Source organism: Pleurodeles waltl, chromosome 3_1, assembly GCF_031143425.1.
Source record: "Pleurodeles waltl isolate 20211129_DDA chromosome 3_1, aPleWal1.hap1.20221129, whole genome shotgun sequence".
NCBI lineage: Eukaryota > Metazoa > Chordata > Amphibia > Caudata > Salamandridae > Pleurodeles > Pleurodeles waltl.
Window position 1 is genome coordinate 964,606,272 of NC_090440.1, and position 14,636 is coordinate 964,620,907.

The 14,636-nt window shown below is 47.9% G+C and overlaps 1 protein-coding gene across 1 annotated transcript in view; it reads right to left on the minus strand.

Annotated features, from left to right (window-relative positions):
* The window catches only part of LOC138284827 (mucin-17-like), a 94,963-nt gene that overhangs the window by 19,917 nt on the left and 60,410 nt on the right, over positions 1-14,636 (minus strand). The window lies entirely within an intron of this gene.

Genomic DNA, 14,636 nt, shown 5'->3' on the forward strand with positions numbered 1-14,636 from the left:
CAAATAAGTCACTATAGTTTAGTGACTTCATATTCCAATTCCAATTGGCACACTGGACCCCCCCTTATAAGTCCCTAGTATATGGCACCTAGGTACCCAGGGCATTGGGGGTTTCAGGAGATCCTTATGACCTGCAGAATTTCTTTTGCCACCCATAAGGCGCTCACACAATTCCTTTCACAGGACTGCCACTAAAGCCTCAGTGAAATAGTGCACACACTATTTCACAGCCATTTTCACTCCACTCAAGTAACTTATAAGTCACCCATATGCCTAACCTCCATATACTGAAGGCTAGCTGCAAAGGTCCTAAGTGTGAGGACAGCCTTGCACTAGCAAAGGTGCCCCCACGCTGGCAAGGGCAAAATCCCCGGACTTCATGAGTGCGGGGACACCATTACACACGTGCACCACATATAGGTCAATACATATATGTAACTTTACAATGGTAACTCCGAATATGGCCATGTAAGGTGTCTAAGATCATGGAATTGTCCCCCCATTCCAAATCTGGTTTTGGGGGCCCAATCCCATGCATCCTAGGGGCTCCACCATGGATCCCCAGGGCTGCCAAACCAGCTCTCTGGGGCTTACACTGCAGCTCCTGCCACCTCACAGACAGGGTTCTGCGCTCCTGGGGTTTGGGCAGCCCAGTCCCAGGAAGGCAGAACAAAGAATTTCCTCTGAGAGAGGGTGTTACACCCTCTCCCTTTGGAAATAGGTGTTAAGGGCTGGGGAGGAGTAGCCTCCCCCAGCCTCTGGAAATGCTTTGAAGGGCACAGATGGAGCCATCCTTGCATAAACCAATCTACACCGGTTTAGGGACCCATTCTCCCCTGCTCTGGTGGGAAACTGGACAAAGGAAAGGGGAGTGACCACGCCCCTGTTCATCACCACCCCAGGGTGGGTGCCCAGAGCTCCTCCAGTGTGTCCCAGACTTCAGCCATCTTGCTTTGCAAGGTGTGGGGGCACCCTGGAGGGCTGTGAGTGGCCAGTGCCAGCAGGTGATGTCATAGACCCCTCCTGATAGGTCCATACCTGAAAAGGTAGCCAATCCCCCTCTCAGGGCTATTTAGGGTCTCTTCTTTGGGTTCTCTTCAGATTCTGCTTGCAAGTTTCCTTCAGACTCTTCTGACCTCGGATCAACCGCAGCCTGCTCCAAGAAACACTATAACTGCAACAAAGTGTCTACAAGAGACACTTTTCATCAGCAACCTCAGCTCCAAGTCAGCAACTGCAACAGTTTTCACGGTGTGCATGCTCTGGGGACTCCCTGTCTTCATCCTGCACCAGAAGGACCAAAGAAATCTCCCGTGGAGTGACGGAGTCACTCCCCTGCTCGAAGCAGCCACCTTCCAAGGTGACGACTGGTATCCTGGGACTCCTCTCATGGTGATGAGCATACTCCTAAGGACACAGAGGGTAGACATCTTCGACATAGACTGTCCTGAGGTCCTGCTGACACAATTTGGAGGAGGTAAGACCTTGTCTACCCTGAGAACGATGGTACCCCTTTGAATTGTGTTTTCTTTGCCTCTTGAGTCCTCTGCACTCTTTGCAGAATTCCTTCATGTACAGCCTGGCCCACGTACCCAGCACTCTACCCTGTGATGCACAACTCACTGAGTTGTTCTCCGGCTGCGTGGGACCTTCTTTTGTTGTGCTGAATCATCTGCATTTTGCACCTCCTTTGAACCCAGATCCTGTGGCTTCTGGGGGGTGCTGGTTGGCATCCTGAGGGCTCTCTAAGGTGCTGAGAGCACCCTCTTCCTCCTCACATAGAGTTGAGGCACCCAGGTGCCTCCTGGGTCCATCAAGTGCCATTTTGATGAAAAATGCACTTTTGTCGTAACCAAGGCCTGTTGGAGCTTTCCAACAGGAAATCTCATCTGCAACAATCAGTACTCCGTGGGACATCTTTTGCATTATGGAGGAACCCACTAGCATCTTCCTAGGGTGGATTTCTACAGTCTTCTATTAATTGGTGACTCTTCTTTTGCACCCTCCTTTGAGTTGGCAGGGGCTCCTGTCCTTCCTGGAACTTCTTTTGACTTCTGGACTTCGTCCACTTCCTTTGCAGGTCCTCAGGTCCAATAATACCGCAATTGTTCTTTGCAGACTTGGTTGGCTGCTGCAAAATCCCCAAAACGAGGTGTAGTGTGTCCTAAGGAAACTTGCAGTACTTTACTCCTTCTTTTCTGGGCTCTGGGATGGGGTAATTGACCTACCTTTACTGAATTCTTACTCTCCCAGCAATTCTGCACACACTACACTTGTCTAGGGGGAAATTTGTGATTCACATTCCACTTTTTTAGTAAATGGTTTGTGTTGCCCCTAGCCCTATTTTCTCCCATTGCATTGTATAGGATTTCCTACTGTTTGCATTGTTCTATGACTATTTACTTGTCTAATTTTGGTGTCTAATGTATATATTGTGTATAATACTTACCTCCAGACGGAGTATTGTCTCTAATATATCTTTGCAACTGTGTCACCCAATTAAATACCTTTATTTTTGGTAACTCTGAATATTGTCCTTTTTTGTGTATTAGTACTGTGTAACTTTAAGTGGTATTGCATGAGCTTGGCATGCCTCCTAGTTCAGCCTAAGCTGCTCTGCTATAGCTACCTCTATCAGCCTAATCTGCTAGAACACTACTACTTCACTAATAAGGGATAACTGGACCTGGTATAAGGTGTAAGTACCCAAGGTTCCCACTACAAACCAGGCCAGCCTCCTACATTGGTGGTGCAGTAATGGGATAAGTACTTGCAATTGCTTTATCACTTTGTTACCTGTGCTTTTCACAAGAAAAGCTTGCTCCAATACTAGAGCATATATAATATATATCTGGAATCAATTTTCTAACTTTCTTAAAAGTTCTTTAAACTTTGCAAAAGTTTTTACAAAGTTCTGAAAAGTTTTCTTCTTTTCTCTAAAAAGTTAGCTCTGTTATTCTACCAACTTTTTACTCACTTTCCTAAACTTTTTTCTTTCAATATGTCTTCTGTCGAAACCACTCCTAGAGCTGTCATGACTACCTATGACAATTTAAACTATAAAAGCTTGAAGGGGCTCTGCATTGAAAGAAATTTAGGGATTGGGAAGAACTCTAATAAGGAGAACCTCTTAAATATCCTCCTCCAGGATGACCAGGGAATCAGCACTGATGAAGAGGTAGAGGATAACTCCAACCAGGAAAGCTCAGAGAAGCAAGATGACAATTCTGGGGAGGGTCCTTCCACAAACCTATCTGGCACTAAGACCCCCAGTTTAACTGGTAGTGGTAAGGGTTCACACTCAAGTAGGGCTCCCTTTACCCCTAGAGGCCAGGTCACTAGAGTAGCCCCAGTTAGAGATAGGTCTGCCTCTGCACACTCTCATCTTACCTCTGTTTCAGAGGCTTCACATAATTCTAACCCTGAGCACCAGTCCCTAGATAGGGAGCTCAGACAGCTGAGGTTAGAGGAGGCCAGACTGAGGCTAATGCAGCAACAGTTGGACTTAGACAGGGAATCCCTGGCTGTGGAGAAAGAGAGTCAGGGTTTGGGGTTAGTTCCCCATGGTGGCAGGAGCAGTTTTAGGAATACAAATGTTCGGGAACCTTCATTTGATTCTAGAAATCTGCATAAAGTTGTCCTTCCTTACAAGGATAGTGATGACATCAACAAGTGGTTTGCTGCACTTGAGAGGGCCTGTAAAGTTCAGAGGGTCCCTCATGTACAGTGGGCTGCTATCCTTTGGTTATCCTTCTCTGGCAAGGGGAGAGACAGACTTCTTATTGTCAGAGAGGATGGTGCAGATAATTACCATGTTCTTAAACATTCACTCTTAGATGGTCTGGGCTTAACCACTGAACAGTACAGACTTAAGTTCAGAGAAACCAGAAGAAAGTTCTCTCAAGACTCAACAGACTTTGTAGATTGTTCAGTAAAGGCCTTGGGGGGATGGTTACATGGCAGTAAGGTGACTGACTATGAAAGCCTATAAAATCACATTTTGAGAGAGCATATTTTGAATAATTGTGTGTCTGACGTGTTACATCTGTACTTGGTAGACTCAGATCTGACCTCTCCCCAAAAATTGGGAAAGAATGCAAACAAATGGGTCGAAACAATAGTGAGCAGAAAAGCTCATGCAGGTGGTGACAAGGATGGCAAGAACAAGGATGGTAAGTCTTCTGACAAGGGTGGGGACAAAGATAAAAAGCATTCTGAGTCTTCATCAGACCCACAAAAATCCTCTGGGGGAGGTGGGTCCAAATTCTCTTCTAACAATCAAAAGAAGCCATGGTGTGATATATGTAAAAGTAAAGGCCATTCTGCAAGTGACTCCACTTGTCCAAAGAAAAACACCAAGGCTCCCACTACCACAAACCCAACTGTGTCCTCTAGTGCCCCTATTAATAGCAGTTGTGGTAGGAAGTCTACTACAATTAGCCAATCAAAGGGCATAGCTGGACTCACCATTGGTAATGTAGTTGGGGTGGTCTTGTTAGGGAGACCACAGGGGCTGTTTTAGTCTCTGATGGTGCTATTGACTTTGCCACCTTGGTTGCTTGTCCCCTTAATATGGGTAAGTACAAGCAACTTCCCCTAATAAATGGTGTTTAGGTTGACGCCTACAAGGATACAGGAGCCAGTGTTACTATGGTGATTGAGAAACTGGTTTACCCTGATCAACACCTACTTGGTCAGCAGTACCAAGTGACTGATGCTCATAACAACACTCTTAGTCACCCAATGGCTGTTGTGAATCTCAACTGGGGGGGAAGGGTTACTGGTCCAAAGAAAGTTGTGGTAGACACTGAATTACCTGTGGACTGCTTACTAGGCAATGATTTGGAGACATCAGCAGTGGTTGAAGTGGAGTTGGAGGGTCATGCAGCAATGCTGAGCATTCGAGGATATATCTTTGCTCTCACAAGGGCTCAGGCCTAGAAGCAAAGAGGACAGGAAAGCCTGGATCCTGGAACAATGGACCAAGTGCTCCCAAAAGCAAGGGGTAGAAAGGGTAAATCCTTGCCCACTATCCCTCCCTCTCCAGAAGATTCCCCTTTTGAGGAAGAGGAATCCTCTCCCTGTGCAGAACTGTAGGAGGCTGGCCTGGCTTAAAGTGGGTACCTGATGGTACTTACACCTCGTGCCAGGTCCTGTTATCCCTTATTAGTAGATTAGTAGTGTTCTAGAAGCTTAGGCTGATAGAGGTAGCTATAGCTGAGCATCATAGGCTGAAGTAGGAGACATGCAAAGCTCCTACTATACCACTTATGTCATATAGCACTATATCATAAGAATCACAATACAATAGGATGCAATAGGCCTAGGGGCAACACAAACCATATACTAAGAAAGGGGAATTTGAACCACTTAGGGACCCCAGGCCTAGTATAGTCTGTATAGGGTCGCTGGGAGTGTAAAAAAACACTAAGGGTGTCAGGATACCCCACCCCAAGACCCTGAAAAGTAGGAATAAAGTTACTCTACTTCCCCAGAAACACACTAAAGTTGTGATAGGAGATTCTGAAAAGACAACAACTGACTTCAAAGCACTGAAGACGGATTCCTGGACCTGAGGACCTGCGATGGAAAGGGACCAAGTCCAAGAGTCACAAAAGTGTCCAGGGGGTCAGGAGCTCACTAAAGCCCAGATGAAGGTGCAAAATGGCTGCCTCTGGGTGGAAGAAGCTGAAGACTCTGAAACAACAAAAGATGCCAGGATTTCTCCTTTGCACAGAAGATGTCCCACGGCGTGCTGGAGGATGCAGAGTTGTTTCCACGCAGAAAGACGGCAAACAAGCCTTGCTAGCTGCAAAGGTCGAGGTTGAAGAAAATGGGTGCTGCCTGGGCCTAGGAAGGACCAGTAGGTAGCCCCTTGGAGGAGGGAACAGAGGGGTCGCTCTGCAGCACAAAGAGCCCATGCAGAAGTAGGCAGCACCCGCAGAAGCACTTGAACAGGCGTTCAAGAAATCTGAGCATGGTAGTCGTCTCAACACTACAAAGGAGGGTCCCACAAAGGCAGTAGTCAACTCAGCAAGTTGAGCAATGCAGGACAGAGTGCTGGGGACCTGGGCTATGTTGTGCACAAGTGATTCCTTGCAAAAGTGCACAGAAGCCCTAGCAGCTGCAGCTCACACAGTAAACAGGATTACTGTCTGGTGTGGGGAGGCAAGGACTTACCTCCAACAAATTTGGACAGAAGGACCTCTGGACTGTCATGGTCATTTGGATCCAGCTCCTGTGCTCCAGGGACCACGCTCATCAGGATGATAGGGGACCCAGAGGACCGGTGATGCAGAAGTTTGGTGCCTGCGTTAGCAGGGGGAAGATTTTGTCGACCCACAGGAGATTTCTTCTTGGCTTCCAGTGCCGGGTGAAGGCAGACAGCCCCCAGAACATGCACCACCAGGAAACAGTTGAGAAAGCTGGCAGGATTAGGCGCTACAATGTCGCTGGTAGTCTTCTTGCTACTTTGTTGCAATTTGGCAGGCGTCCTGGAGCAGTCAGCGGTCAATCCTTGACAGAAGTCAAAGAGGGAGATGCAGAGGAACTCTGGTGAGCTCTTGCATTCGTTATCTGCTGAGAAGCCCACAGGAGAGACCCTAAATAGCCCTCAGAGAAAGATTGGCCACCTAGTCAGGTATGCACCTATCAGGATGGGTCTCTGACGTCACCTGCTGGCACTGACCACTCAGAGGTCTCCATTGTGCCCTCACACCTCTGCAATCAAGATGGCAGAGGTCTGGGACACACTGGAGGAGCTCTGGGCACCACCCCTGGGGTGGTGATGGACAGGGGAGTGGTCACTCTCCTTTCCATTGTCCAGTTTCGTGCCAGAGAAGGGGCTGGGGGTATCCCACAAGTGTGGACTGGTTTATGCAAGGAGGGCACCATCTGTGCCTTTCAAAGCATTTCCAGAGGCCAGGAGAGGCTACTCCTCTCAGGACCTTAACACCTATTTCCAAAGGGAGAGGGTGTAACACCCTCTCTCAGAGGAAATCCTTTGTTCTGCCTTCCAGGGACTGGGCTGCCCAGACCCCAGGAGGGCAGAAGCCTGTCTGTGGGTTGGTAGCAGCGGTAGCTGCGGTGAAAACCCCAGAGAGCTGGTTTGGCAGTACCCGGGGTCCATGCTGGAGCCCCGGGGATGCATGGATTGGCACCCCAATAACAGTTTGGCATGGGCGGACAATTCCATGACCTTAGACATGTTACATGGCCATATTCGGAGTTACATTTGTAAAGCCACATATGGGTATTGACCTATATGTAGTGCAAGCGTGTAATGGTGTCCCCGCACAAGAACATGGTAATTATCTGCACCATCCTCTCTGACAAAGTCAAGGGAAATTACCCTGAACTATGTGGGGGTACCCTGGATAGTGCCAGGGTGCCCTCACACTTAGTAACTTTGCGCCTAAACATCACTAAGTGAGGGTTAGACACAGAGGTGACTTATAAGTTTCTTAAGTGCAGTGTAAATTGGCTGTGATATAACGTGGATGTTATTTCACTCAGGCTGCAGTGTCAGACCTGTGTAAGAATTGTCTGAGCTCCCTAGGGGTGGCAAAAGAAATGCTGCAGCCCATAGGGATCTCCTGGAACCCCAATACCCTGGGTACCTAAGTACATTATACAAGGGAATTATATGGGTGTAGCAGTGTGCCAATGAGAATTGGTAAAATTAGTCACTAGCCAGCAATGGCAATTTTAGAAAGCAGAGAGAGCATAAACACTGAGGTTCTGGTTCGCAGAGCCTCAGTGATACAGTTAGGTACCACACAGGAAACACATACAGGGCATACACTATGAGCACTGGGGTCCTGCCTAGCAGGATCCCAGTGACACAAGGGCAAAAACAAACATACATACAGTGAAAATGGGGGTAACATGCCAGGCACGATGGTACTTTCTTACACAACTCCCCCCAAACGAAGGACAATGAGACTGGCCTTGTCCAGATGAGTCTTCATTGTCTAAGTGGAAAGATCTGGAGAGTCCATCTGCATTGGACTGGGTACTCCCAGGTCTATGTTTCACTGTATAGTCCATTCCCTGTAGGGATATGGACCACCTCAACAATTTAGGGTTTTCGCCTTTCATTTGTTTTAGCCAAAGTAGAGGTTTGTGGTCTGTCTGAACAATAAAGTAAGCACCAAACAGGTATGGTCTCAACTTTTTCAGTGCCCAGACCACAGCAAAGACCTCCCTCTCTATGGCAGACCAATGCTTTTCTCTAGGGGTCAACCTTCTGCTGATAAAAGCAACTGGTTGATCCTGGCCCTCAGAATTCAGTTGTGATAGTACTGCCCCTACCCCTAATTCAGAAGCATCAGTTTGAACAATGAATTTATTGGAGTAACATGGGCTTTTAATGACAGGTGCTGAGCACATGGCCTGTTTGAGCCCCTCAAAAGCTTTCTGACAGCTGGCTGTCCATAACACCTTCTTAGGCATTTTCTTGCTAGTGAGATCATTAAGAGGGGCTGATATGGAACCATAATTCTTGATGAATCTACTATAGTATCCTGTGAGGCCTAAAAAGACTCTCAGCTGGGTCTGTGTTGCAGGGAGCACCCAATCCATGATAGTTTGGATTTTCCCCTGTAGTGGTGCAATCTGTTCTCCGCCAACCAGGTGGCCCAGATAAACCACTTTCCCCTGCCTTATCTGGCACTTTGAGGCCTTGATAGTGAGGCCTGCCTTTTGCAGGGCCTCCAAAACTTTCCATAGGTGGACCAGGTGTTCATCCCAGGTTGAGCTAAAGACAGCAATTTCAGCTAGATATGCTGCACTGAAAACCTCCAACCCTTGCAGGACTATGTTCACCAACCTCTGAAAAGTGGCAGGTGCATTTTTCAAACCAAAGGGCATTACTGTGAATTGGTAGTGCCCTCCAAATGGTAGAAAATGCAGTCTTGGGTTTAGCATCTTCTGCCATTCTAATCTGCCAATACCCTACAGTTAGATCAAAAGTGCTAAGATACTTGCCAGAAGCCAGTGTATCAATGAGCTCATCTGCCCTGGGTATAGGGTGAGCATCAGTTTTGGTTACCTGATTGAGCCCTCTGTAATCTACACAAAACCTCATCTCTCTCTTTCCATCTTTGGTGTGAGGTTTAGGTACAACCACAACTGGGCTAGCCCAGGGGCTTTCAGAAGATTCAATCACCCCTAAGTCCAACATGTTCTGCACCTCTTGTTTAATGCAGTCTCTGACATGGTCAGGCTGCCTATAAATTGTACTTTTGAGAGGCAGACTGTCTCCATTGTCATTTGTATGTTCACACCAGGATGTTGTACCTGTTACAAGTGAAAAGAGGTCTGAAAACTGGCTTAGGAGATGCAGTTGTCTTTCTGTTCTGCACTCAGACAATCTGCTAAGACTACTCCCCCACTAAGGCATCTGCTTCAGTGGTGAGAAGAGATCAGGGAGAGGGTCACTCTCTTCTTCCTGTCCCTCATCTGTTGCCATGAGCAGGGTGAGATCAGCCCTGTCATAGTAGGGTTTTAGGCAGTTGACATGAATCACCCTAAGGGGACTCCTGGCAGTGCCCAGGTCTACCAAACAGGTAACCTCACCCTTCTTTTCAACAATGAGATGGGGCCCACTCCATTTGTCCTGGAGTGCTCTTGGGGCCACAGGCTCCAATACCCACACCTTCTGTCCTGGTTGGTACTGGATCAGAACAGCCTTCTGGTCATGCCATTGCTTTTGCAGCTCTATGCTGGCCTGAAGGTTTTTACTGGCCTTTTTCATGTACTTAGCCATTCTGGATCTTAGGCCAAGTACATAGTCTACTGTGTCCTGTTTAGGAGTTTTTAAAGGTTGTTCCAAACCCTCCTTCGCAAGAGCAAGTGGACCTCTTACAGGGTGCCCAAAGAGGAGTTCAAAGGGGCTGAAGCCCACTCCTTTCTGAGGTACCTCCCTGTAAGCAAAAAAGAGGCAAGGTAAGAGGACATCCCATCTCCTCCTGAGATTTTCAGGGAGTCCCATTATCATACCTTTGAGAGTTGTATTTAACCTCTCAACCAGACCATTTGTTTGTGGATGGTAAGGGGTGGTGAACTTGTAGGGAACACCACACTGCTTCCACATTGCTTTTAGGTATGCAGACATGAAGTTGCTACCTCTGTCTGATACCACCTCTTTAGGAAAACCCACTCTGGAAAAGATTCCAGGAGGGCCATTGCCACTGCAGGAGCTATAGTGGTCCTTAAAGGTATGGCTTAAGGATATCTTGTGGCATGGTCCACTACCACCAAGATAAATATATTGCCTGAAGCTGTTGGAGGGTCAAGGGGGCAAACTATGTCAACCCCTACCCTTTCAAAGGGCACCCCAACCACTGGACGTGGAATTAGAGGGACCTTTGGAGTTCCACCAGTCTTGCCACTGGCTTGGCAGGTCACACAAGATTTACAAAAGTATTTTGTGTCCTCTGATATATGAGGCCAGTGAAGCAAGGGGACAAGTCTTTCCCAAGTTTTCGTCTGGCTCAAATGCCCAGTCAAAGGAATGCCATGTGCTAGGGTGAGAAGAAACTCTCTGTACTGCAGGGGAATGACCAATCTCCTGTCAGCTCCAGGTGTTGGGTCCCTTGACTTAGTATACAAGAGGTTTTCTTCACAGTACACCCTATGACTGTCACTGACATCCCCATTCTGCTGTTTGACAGCTTGCTGTCTCAAATCCTCTAATGTGGGACAGGTATGCTGTGCCACACTCAGCTCTTCCCTAGCAGCCTCCCCCTGCACCCAAAAGCTCAGCAGTTTCTGCTGCCAGCTCATCTGGTGTATGTTCTACACAGGGAGAGGATTCCTCTTCCTCAAAAGGGGAATCATCTGTAGAGGGAGGGATAGTGGGTAGGGAGTTACCCTTTCTACCCCTAGCTTTAGGGAGCACTTGGTCCATTGTTCCAGGATCCAAGTTTCCCTGTCCTTTTTGCTTTTTGGCCTGAACCCTTGTCAAAGCAAAAATATGCCCAGGAATGCCCAGCATTGCTGCATGAGCCTCCAACTCCACTTCAGCCCAAGCTGATGTCTCCAAATCATTGCCTAGTAAGCTATCTAGAGGTAATTCAGTGGCTACCACAACTTTCTTTCAACCAGTAACCCCCCAGTTGAGATTCACAACAGCCATGCGGTGGCTAAGTGTGTTATTATGAGCATCGGTTACTTGGTACTGATGACCAAGTAGGTGTTGATCAGGGTGAATTAGTTTCTCTATCACCATAGTTACACTGGCTCCTGTGTCCCTATAGGCCTGAACCTCAACACCGTTGATTAGGGAAAGTTGCTTGTACTTACCCATATTAAGGGGACAAGCAACCAAGGTGGCAAAATCAATGCCACCATCAGAGACTAAAACAGCCTTTGTGGTCTCCCTAACAAGACCAACCCCAACTACACTGCCAATAGTGAGCCCAGCTACACCCTTGGATTGGCTATTAGTAGTAGACTTCCCACCACCACTGCTATTACTAGGGGCACTAGAGTTTGCAGCAGGGGTTGTGGAGGTGGGAGGTTTGGTGTTTCTCTTTGGACAAGTGGAATCACTTGCCCAATGGCCATTGACTTTACACAAATAACACCAAGGCTTTTTCTGATAGTTTAAAGAGGATTTGGACCCACCACCCCCAGAGGATTTATGTGGGCCTGATCAAGACTCAGAATGTTTACTTTTGTCCCCACCCTTCTCAGAAGACTTACCATCCTTCTTCTTGCCATCCTTGTCACCCCCTGTATTAACTTTTCTGTTCACCCTTGTTCTGACCCATTTGTCTGCCTTCTTTCCCAATTCTTGGGGAGAAGTCAGATCTGAGTCTACCAACTACTGGTGCAACAAATCAGACACACAATTCTTCAAAATATGCTCTCTCAGGTTCAGATTATACAGGCTTTCATAGTCAGTCACCTTACTGCCATATAACCAACCCTCCAAGGCCTTCACTGAACAGTCTACAAAGTCTGTCCAGTCTTGAGAGGACTCTTTTCTGGTGTCTCTGAACTTAATCGTGTATTGTTCAGTGGTTAAGCCAAATCTATCCAAGAGTGCATCTTTCAAAACTTTGAAATTATTGGCATCACTTTCTCTGACAGTAAGGAGCCTATCCCTACACTTTTCAGTGAAAGATATCCGCAAAATAGCAGCCCACTGCCTTTGAGGGACCAACTGCACCATACAGGCCCTCTCAAGTGCAGCAAACCACTCACAGTTACTAAAAATAAAGGTACTTTATTTTTATGACAATATGCCACAAGTATCTCAGTGAGTACCCTCAGTTAGAAGGTAAGTAATATACAGAAATTATATGTACACAAACCCAAAACAGGTAAGTAATAGTAAGAAAAGTAATGCACACAGTGTAGAATTACAATAGGATGCAATAGGTGAACATAGGTCTAGGAGCAACACAAACCATATACTCCAAAAGTGGAATGCGAATCACAAATGGACCCCAGACCTATGGGAGCTTGTAGAGGGTTGCTGGTACTGTAAGAAAACATTCAGGGTGTCCAAGATGCCACACCCCAAGACCCTGAAAAGTAGCAGTAAAGTTCCCCTACTACCCAAAAGGACACAATAGTCGTGATAGGGGAATTCTGCAAGAACCACAAACACCAGTAAAACACTGAAGATGGATTACTGGATGTGAGGACCTGCAAGGCAAGGGGACCAAGTTCAAAAGTCGCGATAGTGTCCAGGGGGGGCAGGAGCCCAGGAAACCCCGGATGAAGGTGCAAAAGGGCTGCCTCCGGGTGGAAGAAGCCGCAGATTCTGCAACAACGAAAAGGGCTAGGAACTTCTCCTTTGGCGTGCTGGATGTTGCAGAAGTGTTTCCACGCAGAAAATACCGCAAACAAGCCCTGCTAGCTGCAAGGGTCGCAGTAGAGGTTTTTGGGTGCTGCTGGGGACCAGGAAGGACCAGGATGTCACCCCTTGGAGGAGGAGACAGAGGGGGTGCTCAGCAACTCAGAGAGCCCCGACAGAAGCAGGCAGCACCCGCAGAAGTACCAGAGCAGGCACTTGGAAGTTCTGAGGACAGCGGTCAACTCACAGTCTCAAAGGAGGGTCCCACGACGTCGGAGTCCAACTCAGCGAGTTGGGCAATGCAGGACAGAGTGCTGGGGACGCAGGCTAGGCTGTGCAGAAAGGAATCCTTGGAGAAGTGCAAGGAAGCCGCAGCAGCTGCAAATCACGCACTACACAGGTTTGCAGTCTAGCGTGGGGAGGCAAGGACTTACCTCCACCAAACTTGGACTGAAGGATCACTAGCAAGAAGACTACCAGCAATATTGTAGCGCCTCATCCTGACGTCTTTCTCAACTGTTTCCTGGTGGTGCATGCTCTGAGGGCTGTCTGCCTTCACCCTGCACTGGAAACCAAGAAGAAATCTCCGTGGGTCAACGGAATCTTCCTCCTGCCAACGCAGGCACCAAACTTCTGCATCACCGCTCCTCTTGGTCCCCTCTCATCTTGACGAGCGTGGTCCCTGGGACACAGGAGCTGGATCCAAGTGTCCCCGACAGTCCAGTGGCCCTTCTGTCCAAAGTTGGTGGAGGTAAGTCCTTGCCTCCCTATGCCAGACAGTAATCCTGTGCACTGTGTGAACTGCAACTGGTAGGGCTTCTGTGCACTTTTGCAAGACTTCCTTCATGCACAGCATAGCCCAGGTCCCCAGCACTCCGGCCTGCATTGACCAACTCACTGAGTTGGACTCCAACTTCGTGGGACCCCCTTTTGTTGTGATGAGATGACCGCCATGCTCAGATCTTCTGAACGCCTGTTCAGGTACTTCTGCAGGTGCTGCCTGCTTCTGCATGGGCTCTCTGTGTTGCTCAGCGACCCTCTGTCTCCTCCTCCAATGGGCAACCTCCCGGTCCTATATGGGCCCTGGCAGCACCCAAAATCATCAACCGCGACTCTTGCAGCTAGCAAGGCTTGTTTACGGCCTTTCTGCGTGGAAACAACTCTGCATCCTCCAGCACACCGTGGGACATCTTCTGACCAAAGGAGAAGTTCCTGGCGCCTTCCGTTGTTACAGAATCTTTGGCTTCTTCCACCAGGAGACAGCCCTTTTGCACCTTCATCCGGGGTTTAGTTGGCTCCTGCCCCTCCCCCCCTCCGGACACTTGCATGACTCTTTGACTTGGTCCCCTTCCTTTGCAGGTCCTCATGTCTAGGAATCTGTCTTCAGTGCTTTGCAGTCAGTTGTTGTCTTTGCAGAATCCCCTCTCTCGACTTTACTGTCTTTCTGGGGTACTAGGGTAATTTTACTCCTACCTTTCAGGGTCTTGGGGTGGGGTATCTTGGACACCCTTAGTGTTTTCTTACACTCCCAGGGAGCCTCTACACACTAAACTAGGCCTGGGGTCCATTCGTGGTTCGCATTCCACTTTTGGAGTATATGGTTTGTGTTGCCCCAGATCTATTATCTCCTATTGCATTCTATTGTGTTCTACAGTGTTTGTACTACTTTTCAAACTGTTTACTTACCTGATTTTGGTTTGTGTGTATATTTTGTGTATATTACTTACCTCCTAAGGGAGTATGTCCTCTGAGATGCTTTTGGCATATTGTCACTAAAATAAAGTACCTTTATTTTTGGTAACTCTGAGCATTGTGTTTTCTTGTG